This window comes from Myxocyprinus asiaticus, chromosome 20 (genome assembly GCF_019703515.2).
Source record: "Myxocyprinus asiaticus isolate MX2 ecotype Aquarium Trade chromosome 20, UBuf_Myxa_2, whole genome shotgun sequence".
Taxonomy (NCBI): Eukaryota; Metazoa; Chordata; class Actinopteri; order Cypriniformes; family Catostomidae; genus Myxocyprinus; species Myxocyprinus asiaticus.
Genome location: NC_059363.1, coordinates 38,413,744 through 38,435,632, shown reverse-complemented (window position 1 = coordinate 38,435,632; position 21,889 = coordinate 38,413,744). Strand labels below are relative to the sequence as shown.

Here is a 21,889-nt window from a genome sequence, read left to right as displayed (position 1 = left end):
AGAAAGTCATACAGGCTTAGAACAACATTAAGGTGAGCAGTAGCGGTTTTAACCACCACACAAACCACGTAATTGCGTGGGCCCCCAGACGTCGGGGCCCCCTTGCCCCAGTAGGAAAGCTCAGCAAAAACCGCTTGAGGGGTGACATGTTGTTCTGGGTACACGCGCGGTTCACGAAGCCGCCGGGTTCAGGTCAGCAGGGTTTGTAATTTATGAAAAAAATATACAGGCATTCCGAACTTGTTTCGCCTCACAGACACGTGCGAACAGATGAGGGGCCGTTCACAGTGAACGTATTTTTGCATGCGTCTACTCTGTTTTTCCATTGTTTTGTCTATGTAAACACGTGCTGGACGAATGACCTTGACTGCTGCATCGCGTCTCGCTGTTTCTTCAGTGTCTCACACAGGACTGGAACATTTTTAGACACTGTGTCAAGTGTCAAAGAACTTCAGGTTTCAAAAACGCATGTCGAGACACCTGCGTTCTGTTTCATTCATTGCGCTGCATCTAGATTGTTTTTAGTGCAGGTGTCACAACGATTTAACGTTCTGAACAAGTTCAGGCTGCAAAGAGGTGACTGTTACAATGTTTAAAATTATTCCAGATTATTCTGCACCATGCAAAGTTTCAGCGCTGGATAAACATCAATTTTGTTTCCCCTGCTGCTCTAGTGTTCTGAGGGGCCGTCGTGCCTTGTATGTTTACTGTTACAATACTGTAATGAATGTTGCCTATGATGCTTACATAAAATACAGCCTTTTGCAACATGAACAATACACTGCAGCATCAGAATATAAGCTCCAGGTGAAAGTAAAGTCAATAAGACAGAAATATATTACTGCTGTATACAACAAATCCTCAAAGTAATAATAATATTACTGTATCATATTATAATGACAATCTGGACAACAGTAAATAATTGTTGGATTATAATATTAATATATATACTGTAACAACGGAATTCCAAAATGTTACTGGGTGAAGTAGTTTTGCACACCCTGTTCACCAAAAAAAAAGGGGATTTGTAAAAAAATATATGTAGGTAAAAATTTCTTATTTATCACTGTATTGTGGAAAAACTGGAAAATATTAATTATATTTAACAAGATTTTTATTTCATTAAACATTTTAAATGTACTTGGCTGCAATGGCTGATAGGATGAATGTAACATTATGATTCAAATAAATGTAATTTTTTAAGCAAAATGTTTTGAAATTGGTCGGTTGCTTGGGGCCTCAGAAATCATAAACCCGCCTCTGAAGGTAAGTGATGACAGAATTTTCATTTTTGAGTGAACTATCCCTGTAAAGTGCAAACACTTTATTGAAATAAGCATACCATGACATGCAAATTGTGTGGTTTTGGAAGGAATGCCTGTGGAGTTTTTTAAACCCTTTGTTCTGTGTTTATGAAAAATATGATAGACGTCTTCAGAGTGAGCAGGGAGAAAATAATTTGCTGCCTCTTCCTCCCATATTGTGGATAACATCTGAATTTTCTCTCAAAGTCCACCATCTCAGTCATGCAATTTTGGTTGAAACACAGACATACTGTATTGTCAAGCAGTGGATTATTTGTACTTAGTATTTCAGGAAATGTGGTTGCATTCATCATGCAGAAGAGATATTATCCCGGGCCCCAGTTTTTTTTTTTTTTTAATATGAATATTCTGATGAGAGGCTTTCTTTTACTGATATGTCCTCTTTAATTTTCCGCCCTGTTTATAACACATTCATGGGACAAATTCTTCCAAAAGTTCTTTGACAGCAGAGAATGTGGAATGAAAAAGCATTTTTTTTTTTTTTTTTTGTTCCACCTCACCGTGCTGTTGTTGTTTCCTTGATTATTTAAAAATTTTGCATTTTCTTTACTAACTTTTTACTCACTTATTGTGTAACACTATGCTTACATTTATGCATTTACAGATGCTTTTATCTAAAGTTATTTACAGTGTATTTAAGGTATGCATTTTTAATCAGTGCATGTGTTACCTGGCAATCGAACAAACAACCATGGGATTGCTAATGGCATGATCTGCCAGCTGAGTTTATGTAAATTACATAAAAACACTCAACAGGTTATTGTGTAGCGATTACAGTACCAGACGTGCTTGTCACAGCCTGACCAGTTTAGTGTGTAATCTTCACACACTTTACCTATATAATTATTTAATTAGTCTTTTAGTTTGTTGTATGAATTCAAATGGCAATATAAATTGGCATAAAATGTTAAGCGACTCCCTTATCTGGAATGGAAGAATTCTAAGCTCTCATCCTGCTCTCAACATTTTAAGGGGGTCCTTAAGCTGAGGCCACTAATAATGTTAGTCAAGGTTTCCTGCACTAAAAACAGTCATAATTTAGTTTCACATGACCATTTTTCTCCCTGTCTATTATCAATACAATTAAACAGGAACAGGGTTGGGAGGGTTACTTTTTAAATGTATTCCACTACAGATTACAGAATACATGCTGTAAAATGTAATTTGTAACGTATTCCGTTAGATTGCTCAAGGTCAGTAACGTATTCTAAATACTTTGGATTACTTCTTCAGCACTGTTAGATTTTTTTCATTTTTTTTGATTATAAAAACTCTACCAGTACAGTAAGACAAAATACACATGTTAAAAATACATTCTCTGAAAAACCTAAATATCTTATGCAGTGTTGTTTCTAAAACAAGATCAATCAAATTGATCTTGTTTTAATGATTTTTAGATATTTTTACAGGAAAACAATACAACAATTATTATCAAGAATACGATTTTTGCCCTAATATCAAAGAAATTATGATCCAATGTGAATTTTCTTGATAAAAAAACATAATCGTGCCTGGTAACTTGTGCATGTAAAATGGCTAGAAATAGCATTTTAGCTTAGCGTAAAACTTACAATTTACACAAGGTTTATTTCTATTTCTTGTTCTCCAGATTTACTACAAACTTACTTATCTGTCTGCTCGTATGAATGTAACACATCATAAAAAAGTGTTTCACCACTGTTCAGATGCACTTTGGATTGTATCATTTATATGTATAGATGTTTTCCATCTGAAAAGACTAAATATTAAATGAAACAAATGACAATAAAATGCAAAGTAATCTCTTCAGTAATCAAAAAACTTTTTGAATGTAACTGTATTCTAAATACCAATGATTTAAATTGTAACTGTAGTGGAATACAGTTACTTATATTTTGTATTTTAAATACGTTATCCCATTACATGTATTTCGTTACTCCCCAACCCTGGACAGGAATATAATTTAGAATTAGAAAAGCTGTTTGGTTCTGTAAGTGTCATGATCCTGCCCGGGCAGTCCCTTCCCATTGGTGTTCTGTTGGTGTGTTTCTGTTTTTGCCTGTTTAGTTTCACCTGCCCTGCCATTGTTGCCTGTGGACTGCTGTTTGTTTTTTTGGACTGTTTGCCTTGGATTTTGAGTTTTATTTTTCCCCGTCTTTATTTAATAAAGATTTTTGACCATCTGCAAGTCTGCATTTTGAGTCCTGTTTCCACATCCCCGACTGTAAGGCTTTAAGGCTTCTATCTAAACACCCTCTGTTATAACTGGCTAACCTCTTCTCATAAGCAATGAGCAACAACACTTTTGTTTGTTTGTGCTGCCCCATCCTTCAATAACAGTATCTTTGCAAAGTCTGCAATATATCATCATGACAGGATAAGTAAAATTAATTCATGCCAAAATTTGACACTTTCAAACTGTTACTGTTGTACTGACATTAGTTTTAATAAATTATGATATCAGGGGTACTGTGCTTCACAACCCATATTTCACATTGGACTTCATGTGGCGTGAGTTTGGAGCAGGGCTACCTGTTTTTCGACTAATGGATAACAAGGGGAGTATTCAGGAAACATGTTTGAAATTATTTAAAATAGGTTCATTAGTTTTTCATTTCATTTTGGTGATGCTAGTGGCAGAGAAATTACAGACTTCATCTTCAAAACAGATGATAAGGTACATGTAGTGTTACAGATGGTCATATCAGTATCTCCCACTTAATTTGTCAATCACTCTTTTGGGAGAATCGAGCCATTAGGTTAACACAGTGATGCATGCTGAAACCCTGATGATCAATTTCCAGTGTTTGTAGATAGAGAGCAGTGTGCTCTGATATTTACAGTAGAATGAACTTTGTTCAGGTCAGTTTTTCTTCCACAGTGGTTTTGAGATGTATTTATTCTTCTGTTGCCATGGATCTGATAGACAATGAAGAACCTCTGGGGGACAAAGTGTGGGTTCAATCCATGACCATATCCTCTGTCCTCAGAGCATTCAGGTTCAAGAAATCCCAACCAGAGCTCCTAATACCCATTTATGAAGAGTTCAGAGCATTTCCTCAGATGTGCTCACAAACTGAGTTTATGGAGCACATAATACGTTACATCAGAGAGTGTAAATATCACAGGAAATACTACTGAACCTTAAGTAAAGACAAATAAAATGGTTTCGATTGAATTACATTGACATTAAAGACTTTAAGGCCATCTATATGCTATGCTAGTATACTAATAAATTAGTGACAAACAGTGAATCATCCCAGTGCTGTTATTCTAAATATCAGCATCTTGGAACAACACTTGTCCAATCAAGGTTAGACCATAACTAATAATAGTTGTATAACAGAAATATTGTTGACTTACTTTCACTCAGTGGCATATTTATGTTCAAGAAAATGCTGTTTTAGGCAGCATTACTTTGATAGCTCAACAGTAATATTTTATTTAGACCTTAGGATTGAATGATTGTTTACAAGAAAAAAGGTGGAATTGTTTATAGCAGGGCTAGGCAACCTTTTTGACATTTGGTGCCATTTTTAATTTTCCTAGTTAATCACTGTTCCGAACTTGTTAATCACTGCCTATGGAGCTTCAAAATTTTAGAACCCATTCACTTGCATTGTGAAGACCAACAGAGCTGAGATATTCTTCTAAAAATCTTGGTTTTTGTTCAGCAGAAGAAAGAAAGTCATACACATCTTGGATGGCATGATGGTGAGTAAATGATGAGAGAATTTTCATTTTTGGGTGAACTATTCCTTTAAGAGTGGTATTTTAAATAATACCATTGAAAGTCAGATTTAATTTAATTTTTTTAATCACATTGTTTATTGTGTTTTGAGAAGTGTTGGTTATTCGTGTTTTTGAGACATTACAGACATTAAAAATGATTTTCTGTAAAGCTGCTCTGAAACAATGTGTACTGGGAAAAGCAAAAATATAAAAATAAAAAACTATACAAATAAACATTATTTGACATGATTTGACTTTTATGTTACAATGTAGTTATTTTTTTTCTACTTTGGCAACAAAATCTCAATGTTCTCTCTTTGTTCTGTCAAACAAATGGAGTTCTTAACAAAAGTTTGGGAGGAGCATGCTCATTTAATCCAACCAATCAGCGCTGGATTAAGCATATATAAGCTGCTGCTTACCTCTGTCCTGTGACTGTTCTTCCGGCATTAATGGCATTTTCAATTCACTTTGAAATAATTACATTTTCATACATAATGCTACAAGGACAGTAAACTCTGTTGAGGTGAAAAACATGCTTTTCAGGGCAGTTTTTGTATTTATTTTTATTGTTATGTTGTTTTTGTGGATAAATATAACATGTTGTATTATCTTTCCTTAAAATGATCTCTGCTGTCTTGCTGTGTCTACAACAGCATAAACAATACCAAAATAACGTCATTATTGATAATTTTGGAAAAGCACAGTGGTTACGTTTGTACAGAATGGACAAAAAAAATAAATAAATAAAATAAAATAATCCCATTTTTAATTTTGTTATTTATATTCTGTACAGTGAAATGGAGAGAGGTTTTTTAATGTTACTTTGCCATCTGAAAAAATAGTAAATGCCTTCTATCGATCCCAGGTGGAGTTTTCTCAGGCAATTACAGGGAACCAATTACATGAATTTGTCTTAATTGTCCAATTTTAAGCTGAACCTAAAAGTGTGATCTATAATTGCTGTGATTGCCAGGCCGGGGGGGGGGGGGGGGGGTTCTGCATAAAAAATAACATGGTAAAAAATAGCAATGTTCCCCATGTACTACTACAGTATCTATCTATAAGAACTTTGTAGCTTGAAGTCCTAATTTATCGTTGGACAGTTGGGAATATGCAAGATTCATCTTGAGGGTGTGGAAAGAGCCATGTCAGTTTGAAATCAAGTGGGAATACAGTAAATTATATTTGTGAAAGCACAACTTGACACTTAATGTCACAGTTCCTTGCTGCAAAAGTTAAAATCTACTTTTGTCGCATGATGGGTCACTTTCGCAAACCGTTGTGTTTTCCCAAGCGCACCATCCACATTTTAATAGATTTATTCACACCGTTCTATTATGCAGCTTGAAGGCAGCCAAATGTGTTATTGTGCATCCATGATTGGCAATTATAAATCAAATCATGTATATCAAATGAGTGAGGTTTTTAGTTCTCTTACATAAATCATATCATAAACTTTAGATGAATTCACAGTGATAGTGTATGATGCAAATTATCATCTTTGATTATTACTGTAAACAAACATTATTTGAACTATCCAAAAAGCTTGCTGTCTATGGACATGTTTTTGTAATATATGCTTGTCAGATTGCACCACAAACAAAAAAAAAAAAAAAAAAAAGGGGGATTTATTTATTTATATTTTGAGGGATTTATTTTTAAGAAAGTTTTATTGTCTATAGTAAATATCATTAGATTTTTACAACTGTATTTGTAACATTGGTGTCTGGAGTAGAAGAGGAGACACAAGAGTGGAATCTTTAAAAAATACACACTGGAGTGGAACAAACACTAACTCCTAACATCAACCACTAATCATAACATAACACTTCAAAGACTGACAAAAGAGTGGGTAAAACTAGAGGATATTTATACAAAAGGAACTAATGAGGGAATGGAATACAGGTGAGGATAATAAGAAACAAATGGAAGTGATGAGGGCAGTGCACTATGGGAAATGAAGTCCGGGGGAAAACTTCAAAATAAGAGTCCTTGAAGAAGATGATGAAGACAGACTATGACAGTATTACAGTAATTTTACACTGTATTATAATAAACTATTACTTTAATTCAATTATGTTTTAATTTAAATAATTGTATTAATTCAAATCAGTACAGGATTAATGACAAATACTTTAAGGTGTAATTATAGTTTTTTTACTGCTTGATTGTAATTGAAAATATTGTCACAATGCAAAAAATCTTAAATAACCTAAATTGCTTTAATTTTCTATATTATAAATTCTTCTTTCTTTTTCTATGTTTCATGAGATTCACCCATCTATGTGGGTGTTTCTAGTTTATGTGTGAAACAGGACTAAACAAAAAGTTAGCTTTTTTTTTTTTTTTTTTGTGCTAAAAATGGAAAAGACAGATACAAGCACAAAGGTGTTGATCCATAGGCACCCAGCAAGCTCCATGTTCCGTACTGGACTAAATTACCTGTGCCAGAGCAGGAGAAATGTAATAATTACTTGGCTAAATAAGGACTGTGAACTTTTTTCTTATGTCTGTCTGATACGTGTGCAGACATGAGTCAGATGTGCTTTTTAGCAAATGGCCAATTTGCACAAAAAATAAAACTCTAGTTGAGTATACAGTATATGTTCAAACATCTTAACACATGCCAGCACATTAAAAACATCGAGGTTTTCAGAGTTAAACATGCCTGTAGCCCATTTCTGAATAAAGAGACATGTTTATTACAAACATGAATGTGCAAAAATGAGAGCATGGCTAATTGACAGCCTGATGTCATTCATGAAATTGAGGCTTGATGGATAAAGGGAACCATCAAGGTTATATAATTAAATATTAACTGAACTTTACAGAACTAAAAATACTTAATATATCAAGTTATCCCCCCATTTTCATTCATATTTGATGTATCACACATTCTGTTACAGAACCTAGTGAACGTTCCCAGTCTTCAGTTCAAGAATTGTGTTTTAAATATGTTTGCCCTGGCGCACTGTAGGGAGTTCTGCAGGGAGAAATTCTGATTCTATTTCTCAGCAGGCCCATGCATGGAGAGTTGTCTAAGAGATGTGTCTGATATGGTAAATTGGCACAGAATTACATAAATAATTCACAGCAGTGTTCATTAATAAAACCTATTTTACAAATCTCTTTTAAGCAGGGAGATACAAGCTTGTGAAATAGTGCTGACGGTTTTGACCAGAGACGGATAAGGTTAGGTCAGGGTCACTTGTCTCTGTGGTACAGATGAGTATCTATCTGACCCACAGACAAATCAATCATAACAGAGAGGACTGCATCCAGCCCCCTCTCCTCACTCATGCATTTTACTTCCACACATAATCAAAAACTTGCTGCAGTGCTGTTCTGCATCTTTTCCTTACAAGGTCTTTGTAACCTCTATTCATTCATCTCAGATGAAAGCCTGCATTCCAAGGACTCAGCGTCAGTAATACATTCCATTTTTTGACAAGCTAACAGCCATAATGGAGGCACATTTACATGTAATGGGTATATCAGATAAAGCAAATATCAAAAAAGGACTTCAGGACCAAAATATCAGAATCAACGATTTCATATTATGATCCAAAGAACTGTCATGAGATGACATCAGAATTGTAAGGCGTAATTTGCGTTAATATGAAAGCACTTCTTAAGTACATCAAAGCAAAGGGCACCTTTTGTCTAATTAGTTTGTCCTTTATAAAAGGATTATGGGCTCAGACTGTAATATATTCATAAGTTAGCTAAGTAAAGCAAATGTATAAATTAATGCTTGGTGCAATGCTTGGTGGAAGCGGTACACAGGATTAGTTACTTCAGGTAGCGTTACTTCAGCCATTAATTATTAAACGTTCTGTTATCTGTTATCTGTTATCTGTCATCGATTCTGTGTTGCATTTTTATGGGAAGTACATGTATCAAGCAGCATTGCAGAAAAATAACAAGTAACTCTTCTAATGTGTTCAACAGGCATGTGTTTGCTTAGTAAGAGCTGTCCATAAATGTTTACGAGTAGGCCTATACCGCACATGATGTAGGCAACATGGAAAATACAGTGCCATCAATAATGTTTGGGACAAAGACATTTTTTTCTTGATTTTCCTCTGTATTCCACAGTTTAGATTTGTAATCAAACAATTCACAAGTGGTTAAAGTGCACATTCTCAGGTTTTATTAAAGGTGCACCCAGCAGTGTTGGGGGTAATGCGTTACAAGTAACAAGTTACATATTCAGATTACTTTTTTCGAGTAATGAGTAAATTTTAATTTTAGACCATAATATCGGAGTTACTTTTTAAATAAAGTAACGCGTTGCTTTTGTACACCTCTACTTTCCCTGTATTGTGAGAAATCAGCAGTAAAAGTGTGCAAAATTTGGGTAGGAGACGTAGTGCATGATGGGCAGTGTATTTCTATAGAGTGTGCGGCAAGAGACTATTTAGCAGAGACGAGTCACTTCTATGTGCTTTAGCTATACAAGCTGAGAAAATTGTGTGTTTTAATGAAATATGAGTTCAACATTCGGTTGAGTGAAACGCGACTGATTCATGTATTTAATACACACTGCATTAAAAAATCAGTAAATGCATTTAGGCAGAGGGATTAGAAGACAAGTCTTCCACTGGCCACGACATGATACACAGGGTGAAATACTCGCTCAATTCACTGACTTATGCAACTGAACTGCTCTGTGTTTCAGCTCCCCGTAACTGGGAGAATGGGATGAGAAAAGCTGACTCTAGATCAGTGGCTCCTAGCAACGTTCTACATCGATTGTGTATACAGAGAAAACGTCTCTAATTGTAAGATTCAAAATTTTTGTTTTATAACAAATAAGTAGTTTGATTCATGAAACAAAACATTTAAAAACGATTCCATTGAAGTTGTATCAACATGTGTCTTTGAAGTTGTATGAGATCAACCAGTGGCATCTGTACGCACCCTGGATCAACTCAAAACAAGCATTCACTAAGATGACTTAAGTTAAAAATATTCTTTTATTATCATACACATTCCTTGAACATGTTAGGATGGCATTCCCCACTGAAATTTATCCTGACTTTTGAAAAACATCTTAAGTTGACTCTGACATTGTCGATGGTCATGATGACATATATGATGCAGGTTCAAGCAACCCTCTTGCTGCTCTAGGTAAGACAGTGGTTATTTTTCATTAATCATACTGTCACATATTCCTTGTTTTTTGTAATGACTATTATGCTGAAATTCTTGTTTAGTTCCCATGTTTCTGTTTCCTGTCAGTTTGTAGTCCTTTTGTAGTTTCATTTTATGATTGGTTTTCCCCGATTGTTTCCACAGGTGTTCCTCGTTCCCTTGTTTTCCCCTGTGGATTTAAGCCCTTGTTTTCCTGTTTCCTTTGTCAGTCTTTTCATGTATTACTCTGTACATTTGTTTCCTGTGTTTTGTTTCTTTATGTTCTGAGTTACCTGGTTTACTTTTGTTTTATTAAAGATGCTGCATTTAGATCCTCCATTCTCTCCTGACTTGTTACAGAAAGACTGACCCCTCCTAAATGGATCTAGCAGCATTCTTTATCTAGGTGAGCCGAGCGAACTTAACAATTAGGGAATACTCTCATCTGTTTAGCACCATCACCAGATACACGGGATTTACCGATTCCCACCTGAAATCCCTGTATCAGATTGGACTCATAGCTCACAATTGGAAGGAATTGCTGGAGACCGGAGATTATATGTGGGAGGAATATGTGGAGTTCATATTAGAGACATTCACTTCAGAGGATCCTCCTCTCTCAATCCCAGTTCTGGTTTCCGAGTCTTCCACCCCTGAGTCCGCTCCACTCCATGTCGCAGCAACGCCTCAGCCTGCTCCACGCCATGTCGCAGCTACGCCTGAGTCCACTCCACGCCATGTCACAGCTACGCCAGCTACGATCTTCTCTGGTCTCCTGGCTGCCGCCTGATCTGCTCTGGTCTCCTGAGAAGACTGAGAAGACTGACCCCTGGTAGTCAGAGGGCCCAGGCCACTGGCCCCTTTGGCCTGGGCGATAATCCACCCTTGCCTCGACATCTAAGACAAAGTTTACCATGGCCAAGGGAAGGCAAACGTACCCCATAAACTAGACCTACATCGACAATTAATGTGTAGTTTGCACAATGTACATTTATAGCCATGTGTCTTTATCCCTCAGAACAATATATACCTTCTATTTGTTTCCTCTTTCTCCCCAATTTCCCCCTCATTACTTTAGTAATTAGTTTTATTTGTTTTAATAATATTATTATTATTGTGAGCACTACCATTATGGATAACCGGTTCTGTTGTGATAAAAATACAGATGTTATATCCAACAGCAGTTTTTTTTTTTTTTTAACATTTTTTTAGGAAAATTAGTTCTTAAAATTAAAAAAAAAAAAAAAAAAAAAGTCTATGCTTTATCAGAGTGTTATTAAAATGGTCTTATCATTTTGTATGGTGGCAGGGTTGGACAACTGATCCTTTGTAATCGACTCAAGACTTGAGAAAATGGTTTAAATAGACAGTAAAATTACTGGGGTGAGTCAAGCATGGATGTCAGCCTTGTTTGATTAGCAGGTTATTGGGAAAGCTAATGCCATCATCACTCAACCTGACCACCTATCAGGACAGTTTGCACTTATGCCTTCTGGGTACCGTTTTAGGTCATTAAAGACAAGGAGTAAGAGATTAGTAAATTATTTTGTCCCATCAGCTATTAGACTGTTGAATTTATTGAGAAAGGACAGAAGAAAACTTTTGGGGAGAGATGTATGACCGTGAACTATGTGAATGGATTGTGTTTATGTATTTCTGTATGTTCTTGATTTTATGTTTTGTTAAATAAAATTTCCCTCTGGATACTTATAAACTTGAACATGAACTAGATACAATATGGCCATAATCACATACATACAAATCACATCCAAATCCACATCAGGCACAAATACTTCACTTACACTTGTACATATGCCATTCTATGTTATACAGTATGTCCTATTTTTTGCAAGTCTCTTTATACTCTTACCTTATTTTATATTCTATCTCACTGTAGTGTGCACTTGTTTCTCCTATCATCAAAAAAACTCCTTGTGTACGTGAGCACACTTGGCAATAAAGCTCATTTTGAAAACTGAATGCTGATTCTGAATATAGAGACTGGAGCCCCACAGGGCTGTGTTCTCAGCCCACTACTGTATTCCTTGTACACACATGACTGTGTGGCAACACATAGCTCCAATGCCATCATTAAGTTTGCTGATGACACGACGGTGGTAGGTCTGATCACTGACAATGATGAAACAGCCTACAGAGAGGAGGTGCACACTCTGACACACTGGTGTCAGGAGCACAACCTCTCCCTCAACGTCAGTAAGACAAAGGAGCTTGTGGTGGACTTCAGAAGAAAAGACAGAGAACACAGTCCCATCACCATCAATGGAGCACCAGTGGAGAGAGTCAGCAGCTTCAAGTTCCTGGGTGTCCACAACACTGAGGAACTCACATGGTCTGTCAACACTGAAGTCGTTGTGAAGAAGGCTCATCAGCGCCTCTTCTTCCTGAGATGGCTGAGGAAGTTTGGAATGAACCGCCACATCCTCACACGGTTCTACACCTGCACTGTGGAGAGCATCCTGACTGGCTGTATCTCTGCCTGGTACGGCAATAGCACCGCCCACAACCGCAAAGCACTGCAAAGGGTGGTGCGAACTGCCAGACACATCATCGGAGGTGAGCTTCCCTCCCTCCAGGAAATATATACAAGGCGGTGTGTGAAAAAAGCTTGGAGGATCATCAGAGACTCCAGCCTCCCGAGCCATGGGCTGTTCTCACTGCTACCATCAGGTAGGCGGTATCGCAGCATCAGGACCCGCACCAGCCGACTCCATGATAGCTTCTTCCCCCAAGCAATCAGACTTCTGAACTCTTGATCTCCCACGATCAAAATACATCAGCACTGCACTTTATTACCATTACTCATATTTCTCACACCGGACTGTCATAAATTATATTATTATTATTATATTATGTTCTCTCTTAACAACTGACTATCAACCGACAGCCTGAATGTCAATACAGTACAATACTGTACATTCTATATATATATATATACTTTTTATATATATTTTTATTTTAAATTTTTATTGAATAATGTGTATCTATATAATTAAAAAAAATAAATAAATAAAAAAAAAACAGCGTATTGTATACTGTACAGTGTATGTTATTATTTGTATATTGTTGACTGTAATTATGTGTATAACAGATGTTTAAATTGTGTTGTGTTAATTTGATGTTATTGTAAATTGGTATATGTCTCATCACTGTCACGACTGCTATGTTGATCGGAACTGCACCCAAGAATTTCACACACCATTGCACTTGTGTATATGGCTGTGTGACAATAAAGTGATTTGATTTGATTTGATTTGATACTTTCAGACATAAATAAAGGCTGTCAAATCATTTATACTGCTTGTCTTTTATTTGCATTCTCTCTTTCTGTTTTTGATTTTTCTTCTGCTTGTTTGTTTTGTTGATTTTTCTTTTGCTAGTTTGTTTTGTCTTTTCTTGTGTGTAAATCAACAAGCAATGTTTGTGATCACTGTAATATGAGATGTTGCAAAAAAAAAAAACAAAAAAAAGAAAAGAAAAAAGAAACTTTTAACTAATTAATAATAAAGTGTAAATATCAGTTAAAAGGTTACCTCAACACTGAATGTCCAAACTAATTAATAATAAAGTGTAAATATCAGTAAACCGTTTACCTCAACACTGAATGTCCAAGCCAGAGTATTCTGTAGGGTTTACCCCCTACATAATCAGGAGGCTTAATAAGGGCCTAATTTGCAGGCACCATCAAGCAATTCTAATTGCGCTTTCCTTGGCAACGGTAGGTCAGTCTGGCTTCAGACAACTGCAAAAGCCAGGCAGAGAATTTTTCCTCCACATTATTCACTAGGACTGACAGTAAGTTACTGCCAGTCCACTAACATTTCATGCCAGAATAGTCATGCCAATATCTGGGCACTTTCACTGCATTATAACAAAGGCAGACAGAAGAATATCTGCAGTCCATTGTAAATCTATACTTTTATTATTATCATTCTTCTCAAAGTGGTAGTTTTCTTAGGATTTACTATGATGTCGCATCATAGTGTATGATTTATATTCTATATTGAAATAATTTGTTTGCTCACATTTTGATAAAATCTGTCTTTAGTAAACAACTTAACTAAACAACTTAACAAAGTGAACTAATAAAGGCAAACTATTATTTGAAAGTCATCATGGAATCAAAACCCTATTTACTTTCTTAATGCACATTCTTAAGATTATTCCAAAGGGAAAAAAACAACAAAGTGTTTGTGTTCATAACATTTCATTAAAATGTAACAATTTTCTCCGCATCTGAGATGGCTTTCCTTTTTTGCTGACGTCACCACACCCTCTTATTTTTCAAACCCTCCCCTCCAGGGGACCTGGTAGCTCAGTGGTAAAAGACACTGGCTACCACCCCTGGAGTTCGCTAGTTCACTAGTTCAAATCCCAGGGTGTGCTGAGTGACTCCAACCAAATTGGCCCGGTTGCTAGGGAGGGTAGAGTCACATGGGGTAACCTCCTCGTGGTCACTATAATGTGGTTAGTTCTCGGTGGAGCAAGTGGTGAGTTGAGCATGGATGCCGCGGTGCATGGCGTGAAGCCTCCACACGCGCTATGTCTCTGTGGCAACGCGCTCAACAAGCCACGGGTCTCAGATGAGGAGGCAGCTGGGATTCATCCTCTGCCACCCAGATTGAGGCAAATCACTACACAACCACGAGGACTTAAAAGAGCATTCCAAATTGGGTGAAAAAAAAAAACCCTCCCCTCCAACCACCTGTCACATGGAGACTGCTTTTCAATTTCCAGTTCCTGATAGATAAAAGTCCTGCTCTACATTATTTTCTCCTTCTGAATATTCCGTTTCGCTCAAAAATTTGTCACATTGTAGCAAGTACAAAAGGGTTATAAACACTGTCAAAATCAACCTGTGAATTCAATATTTTATGACCCTCAAAGAATTTGTAAGTATTTGTATATCTATAATGTTGTTCAAACATAAAATTGCTAAAGCTTTAGAAACTGTCAATGAAACTGTTGAGATCACATTGGTAGATCACATTCAAAATGAACTTAAAAAAAGGTAACTATTTCTTAAGTTTGGTCAAAGTAAGGCATTTTCTTTTTGTATAGCACATAGGGATGAGCCACATCTTCATTAAACAGGAACGTGTTATAAGGTTTTCAGAATTTCACAGGTATTTCTTACCTTTCCTACAGTATCGTTTTCTGTATGTTCACATTAAAGTGGAATATTTTAAAATATAGCTTGTGCAAAATTTTTATTGGTTTGCGGATTATTTATGCAATATTCCTTACATTTAGATTGATCCTTGTTACTTAAATCTTTCAGATTTGTTGGTAATTTCACTTGAGTAGGACATTGTCAGGCCTTACAGGGTTAAAAGCACAAATGTAACATATTGGCATGGGTAATATTGATCTGCATATGCTTTGCGAAGTTACTCTTTTGTATATAGCAGCAGTGTGTGAATTATACAGTGTTTTGGGGCAGATTTTTAAACATGATCACTGTCACGAACGCCGGTGAAGATTCCTCAATAGGCAACCGGAGGTCTCACTCGCCTGAGTATTAACATTGGACTATATTTCCCAAGTGCCCACATACCTGGACTGATTATTGCACATCTGTTCCATATAACTCAGACTATTTAAGCCTGGTGTGTGTGTTCACTCTTTGCAAAGTCTTGTTTGCCCTGGCTACATTTCTTAGCATTATTATTTCCTGTGTTTGACTCTGCCTTGGATTACCTCTGTACGAATCTTTGCTGCCTGCCTATCACTGTGTTTGCCTGGACTATTTCTATTGCTGTTTGCTGCCTGCCCCAATCCTCTGCCTGTTATACCACGTTTACTGCCCTGCCTCTGATATTGTTGGTTGCCCTGGTTATTCGACCCATGCTTGTCTGTACTCTGAACTTGCTGTGTTTTAATAAACCATACATGGATCCCACTCAGCCTGAGTCCGTGTTACAATGACACAGGAAGTTGACATGTTGCTACTGAATGGCCCAAATGACAGCTCCCATCTGACATCTTTGCATCAATTAAAATTTACCTTTTACCGTGGCGCAACTAATAGAGTGTTGCGTCAGCAGCTTCAAAGCCGGGGTTCTCATCCTGCATTGAATCCAGAAAGTAATTGCTTTCAATAATGAGCGCAATACAGAAGTTACATTTTCCCTCTAAGATTAAATTTTTACTCCACTAATGATTAGGTTTAGGATTGGGGTTTGGATTAGGGGGTAGAGTTGATCAAATATGCATTCCTCTTCACTGTATTACATAACACTATGCAACACAATTTTTGTTCCTGGGCAGTAAGTGTTATTTCCTAATTGCTTATGCTTCAAAAGTATAGAAAATGGCTATTATTCCCCAAACTTTGCTTTTGTGACCAGGACAGTGATATTTTGAAATTGACCTATTTCCAGTGAGAAAATGGGTGAATTTGTGTCTTTTCGTTCACATAAAGTCAGAAAAAAACAACATATGAATCCAAAATCCTTCTTTATCTATGGTCTGACGAAGACACCGGCTTTGACCTTTGCCTCAGACAGCTTAGGGAAGAAGTCTTGAAGGTACTTGAAGGCTGCCGACTCCTTATGCAGTGGTGGCATCAGCACCTTCCGGGGGTCCACCAGTAGCTCCCAACTGACGTTGTTCCTCCCCACAGAGAACTCAGTCCGCTGTGGCCAGTGCCACCTGTGGTAGTGCGCCTTGGTGTCCCTGCTGTCCCAAAGGCAAAGATAGCAGGGAAACTTGGTAAAACCGCCTTGGAGACCCATCAGGAATGCCACCATTTTGAAGTCTCCTATGACTTCCCAGCCATACTCATCATACTTCAAGGTATCCAGCAAGGTCTTGATGCTGTTGTAATCCTCTTTGAGGTGCACCGAGTGAGCCAGGGGAAGAGACGGGTACTTGTTACCATTATGGACCAGCACGGCTTTGAATATTACTTTAGTATAAATGTCGTGATAAATAGAGGACCCAGACGCAGGAGTAAAAAATATAACGGAACGATGAAAAATACGAGACGGTGCGTCTGGTTTGATGTTCTTGGAACCTGGACAGTAAGAAATAGTAAAGTCAAAACGACCGAAAAAAGAGCCCACCGAGCCTACCTGGAATTCAGACGTTTAGCAGAACGGATGTATTCAAGGTTTTTATGATCGGTCCAGATTACGAAAGGTACCCCAGAACCCTCTGACCAGTGGCGCCATTCCTCCAAGGCTAACTTGATAGCCAGCAGCTCACGATTGCCAGTATCATAATTTCGTTCAGTGGGAGAACTTTAGAAAAGTAAAAAGCGCATGGATGCATGTTGTCATCAGAGGGACTTCATTGGGAGAGTACCGCACCTACACCCACATCTGATGCATCCACATCTACCACAAACTGAAGAGAAGGATTGGGGTTGATGAGAATAGGGGCCAAAATAAAGCGGCCTTTGAGTTTGGTGAAGGCTAATTCGGCCTCCTGAGGCCACTGAGACTCAGTCTTGGTGGAGGTAAAAACTTTTACACAGTGTAATTTACAACTAAAAACAACTCACTTTTACAATACACTTCGGACATTTTACACTGAATTTGGAGCTCATGTGTTCAAAAACACTTCCTGTTTTGGCCACTGGGGAAGTAGTTCTAATTTTGGTAGTACAGGCTAAGTTCACCTCAAAAACCTTCGACATACTATCACCAAATTCACAGTGAATTTGTGAATTCAGTTTTTCATTTTTATAGGTAACTTGCACAACACAAAATGCATTTTAGCACCCTAGTACAGTTTGCTAAATATTGACAATCTTTATAAAGACTTTATAAAGTAACAGAAATACTACAGTCTTCTTGTGATATCCTTGAGATATGTAAATCTATAATAAAGTGGTATTGACAGTTCTTATATTTCATATGATACTTTACAGAATACAGTTGAGCAGCCTGCTGTTGCTATGGCAATGGCATAGCAATTGTTTGCGAGAGCCCACCATTGTGATTTGCAATTCAAGGGTCATCACTAAACATAGTATAAAACATAAACAAAACAAAAAAACATGGGAGCAAAATGGGAGAAGTCGGGAAAATATACTATCTTCCTATCAGCACCTTGCTTTCTTTCCTGATAACATGGTCCTAATAAACATTTAAAGAAGATCTGGCACATGCCTATGTGCTCTAAAAATTTAAACGTGTTTCTTTAAAAATAAAAAGCAGAAAAAGAGAAAATGTAAGAAATAGAGGCTTATTTTGTTTTAAATGTACATTTTAAATTAAGTTCCCAGGCACGGATTAACCAAAGGGCCATTTGGGCCTATGCCCATGGGCCTGTAAACCCAAGGGGGCTCGAGCTCTAAACCTAAACTTGTTTTGCATTTTTATATTATAGTCTTATTGTTTACAGTGCATATCTTCTATTGTAGTATAACAATTCACTTGCAATGTCCTCTGACTGTAGACTGTAATATAAAAATATAGCGTCTTCAGTAGAACTCATATCAGCCATAACACGAGTTTCACCTATTAAAATTATATGTGTTAAACGATACAAACAATGTGTATCGTATAGTGGATAAAACACTTGAATAATCACATTGAAATATTTAATTAAGAGTGTTGTATATCTTACTCAAAGTAATATCTTGGTTATAAATTTTTAAACAAATAATCAACGTGAAAATAGCATGTCATGACTCCTGTAAATATCTGATCTGATCAAAGAGAAAGCAGGTAACCTCAAACCATGAGATTCATCCATGCAGAAGAACAGTACCAAAACTCATGTAAAGCATTCTTCTGAAAGTTGCTTGCATTTTTTGGTTTTAACCACATACGTTGCAAAAGAGCCCAAAGTTCCGTATAGTGTGGCTTTAATTATTATAGAAACTAAATGAAATATAAGTTAAATATTGTTGATGACGCAATGTAACATTTGTGTGTGTTTCACTCATTTACCAATTTTACATATGTTAAAGAATTTGAGCAGGGGCATTGCTTGGGCAAGAAGAGATAAGGGGCTTAGCCCCTAGAGAACTCACCCACTTTATTCATTCTGAAACACGTTAAAATGTGTAATGAATGATAGTGTATACTACACCAACATAATGCATTTATTGCATTTAGAATATTTTGAATAAACAAACACAACTATGATTCCCTCTACTATTGTTGTCTGTATTGGTCATTACCCTCTTTTTTATTTTAAAGTAATCACACAAGTAAAGAAAGGGTGTGGTGCTAAATAGTTTTTCCTCACTATGCCTGAAATTTAACAGGAATACTTGTTTTGGCATTATGGCATTATTGAGTGTACTGATTAGTGCTGAAGAGCTACCAGTGAATAACCTTCTGGATGCTGACCACATTATTGATGCTTGATCTGAAAAATGTAGAAAGAAAGAAAAGAAAAGAAACGAGGTTAGACATAAGAAATATCCATGCATATAACCTCATCAGTTCTTTAAAACAATTCTGGTTTATTGAAACCTGGCGAGTGACAACAGTCACACCCACTGGCTGGAACAGGCAGAGTTCAACAGCTGCCTATAAATGTGAGTGCTGTAAAACCCAGCCCTCACATTTATGTACCCAATATATGTATTTTGTATGTGAAACATGTCCCGAAACCTCCCCCTCGCAACGCCACTGTGTTTTTGCATTTTTTAATACCCTGATATCGCACAGTGTACAGTTCAGTGTTTCTCCAAATACTGTATATGGGAATAAATGTGTGCTAAAACCACGTCATGTACAATATACCAATGAACAGGGTTGGGGAGTAACGGAATACATCTGACAGGATTACGTATTTAAAATACTACATATTAGTAACTGTATTCCAGTACAGTTATTATAATTTATTTAATTTAATATTTAGTTGGAAAACATTTGTCCATATAAATGATGCGATTCAAGGAGTCTTTGAACGCAGTGAAGCACTTTCTTATGACTGATGTGGAAAAAGTGAAATAAGGGCTTACTCTTTATTTATTTTTTTCTTTTACTCTTCATTTAATTACAGTTACTTATGATGTTCTTGCATTAAATACTGTATAGACTTTCAACAATTCTATATTTAAGCAATATCACACGAACAAGAGTGCGATATGGCCCTACATCAGCACAGATTACCTACGGCCAAATCACAGCAGTGCTGATTTGGGGCCATATAGCACAACTGTGAGTGTGATATTGCTTATATTCAACAGTTCAATGAACAAGTAAATAAAATGTAAAAAAAAAAAAAGGAAAAATTTAGTATGGTCACAAAAAGCATATTTGTGCATGGAACTAACTTCTTATGTGACGGATCAGAATCTGCCATTGCTGGTTCAAACCAAATGATGCGTCCAAGCCTTTCAAACATTTCACTTTATAACTAGTATCACAGCTTGGGCTGTTTCTAACAAGTTAGAGAGAGAGAGAGAGAGCGAGAGAGAGAGAGAGAGAGAGAGAGAGAGAGAGAGAGAGAGAGAGAGAGAGAGAGAGAGAGAGAGAGAGAGAGAGAGAGTGTGCGATTGTGACGTTTGAGGAGAGATGAGGCAAGAGAGCAGGATCTAAATGCAGCTTATTTTAATAAAAAGACAAATAAAAAATCAAAACATTAGAAACATAAGGACTGAACAAGCCATTACAGCTTAAAATGGAAAAGAACTGACAATGAACAGAGGAAAACACAGGGATTAAATACACAAGGATTAATAGGGTTAACAAGACACACCTGGGAGTGATAAACACAAGAACCAATGAACAAAGACAAGGAAACAAACTACAAAACCCAAAATGCAACCAAACACACAAAGAGAACACTAAATATATATGGTGGCCCCTGGTGGTCACCGGGGAATCCCTAACATAGCCCCCCCTTTAAGGAGTGGCTCCTGACGCTAATGGGAGGAGCAAGAGTCCACAGGGGACCGGAGGGCACTGGAGATCGGCGTGGACCAGGAGGCCAAGGCAGAGCCAGTGGAGGACCCAGAGACAGGTGTGGAACAGGAGACCAGGGTGGAGGACACAGAGATCGACGTGGACCAGAAGACCAAGGCGGAGCCGGCGGAGGATCCAGAGACAGGCGTGGAGCATGGCCTGGTGAGACCGGGCATGGAGCATGACCTGGTGAGACCAGGCGTGGAGCATGACCTGGTGAGACAGGGCGTGGAGCATGGCCTGGCGAGATGGTGTGTGGTTGGCATGGAGGCCTTGGAGGATTCAGCCGTGGCATCTTATGGACCGTGGCCGGTGTGGAGGCCATGATGGGGGATTCAGAGGTTAGGGCAACTGGAGAATCAGAGGGCTCAGAGGTCAGAGCAGCTGGGGACTCAGAGGGCTCAGAAGTCAGAGCAGCTGGGGACTCAGAGGGCTCAGAGGTCAGAGCAGCTGGGGACTCAAAGAGCAAGGTACTAAGGGGTTCAGAGAGCAAGGCACTAGGGGATTCAGAGAGCAAGGCACTAGGGGACTCAAAAGTCAAGGCACTAGGGAGAAAATAACTAAGAGACTCAGGGGGCGGAGCCATAAAAGACACAGGGGGCATATCCATGGAAGACTCGAGGGGCAGAGCCATGGAAGACTCAGGGGTCGAGGCCACAGGAGGTGGAGACTCATAGGTCATGGCCACAAGAGGCAGAGACTCAGGGGGTGAGATGGCCACAGGAGGAGGAGACTTAAGGGGCGAGATGGCCACAGGAGGTGGAGACTCAGGGGACTGGTCAGACTGGGCAGGGTCCTCACAGGGCTGGACAGACTGTTAGC

General features: G+C 37.7%; 1 pseudogene; it reads left to right on the top strand.

Moving 5' to 3' along the window:
- Positions 1-21,394, top strand: part of LOC127411115 (uncharacterized) — a 45,188-nt pseudogene extending 23,794 nt beyond the window's left edge.
- Positions 21,395-21,889: the final 495 nt, after the last annotated feature.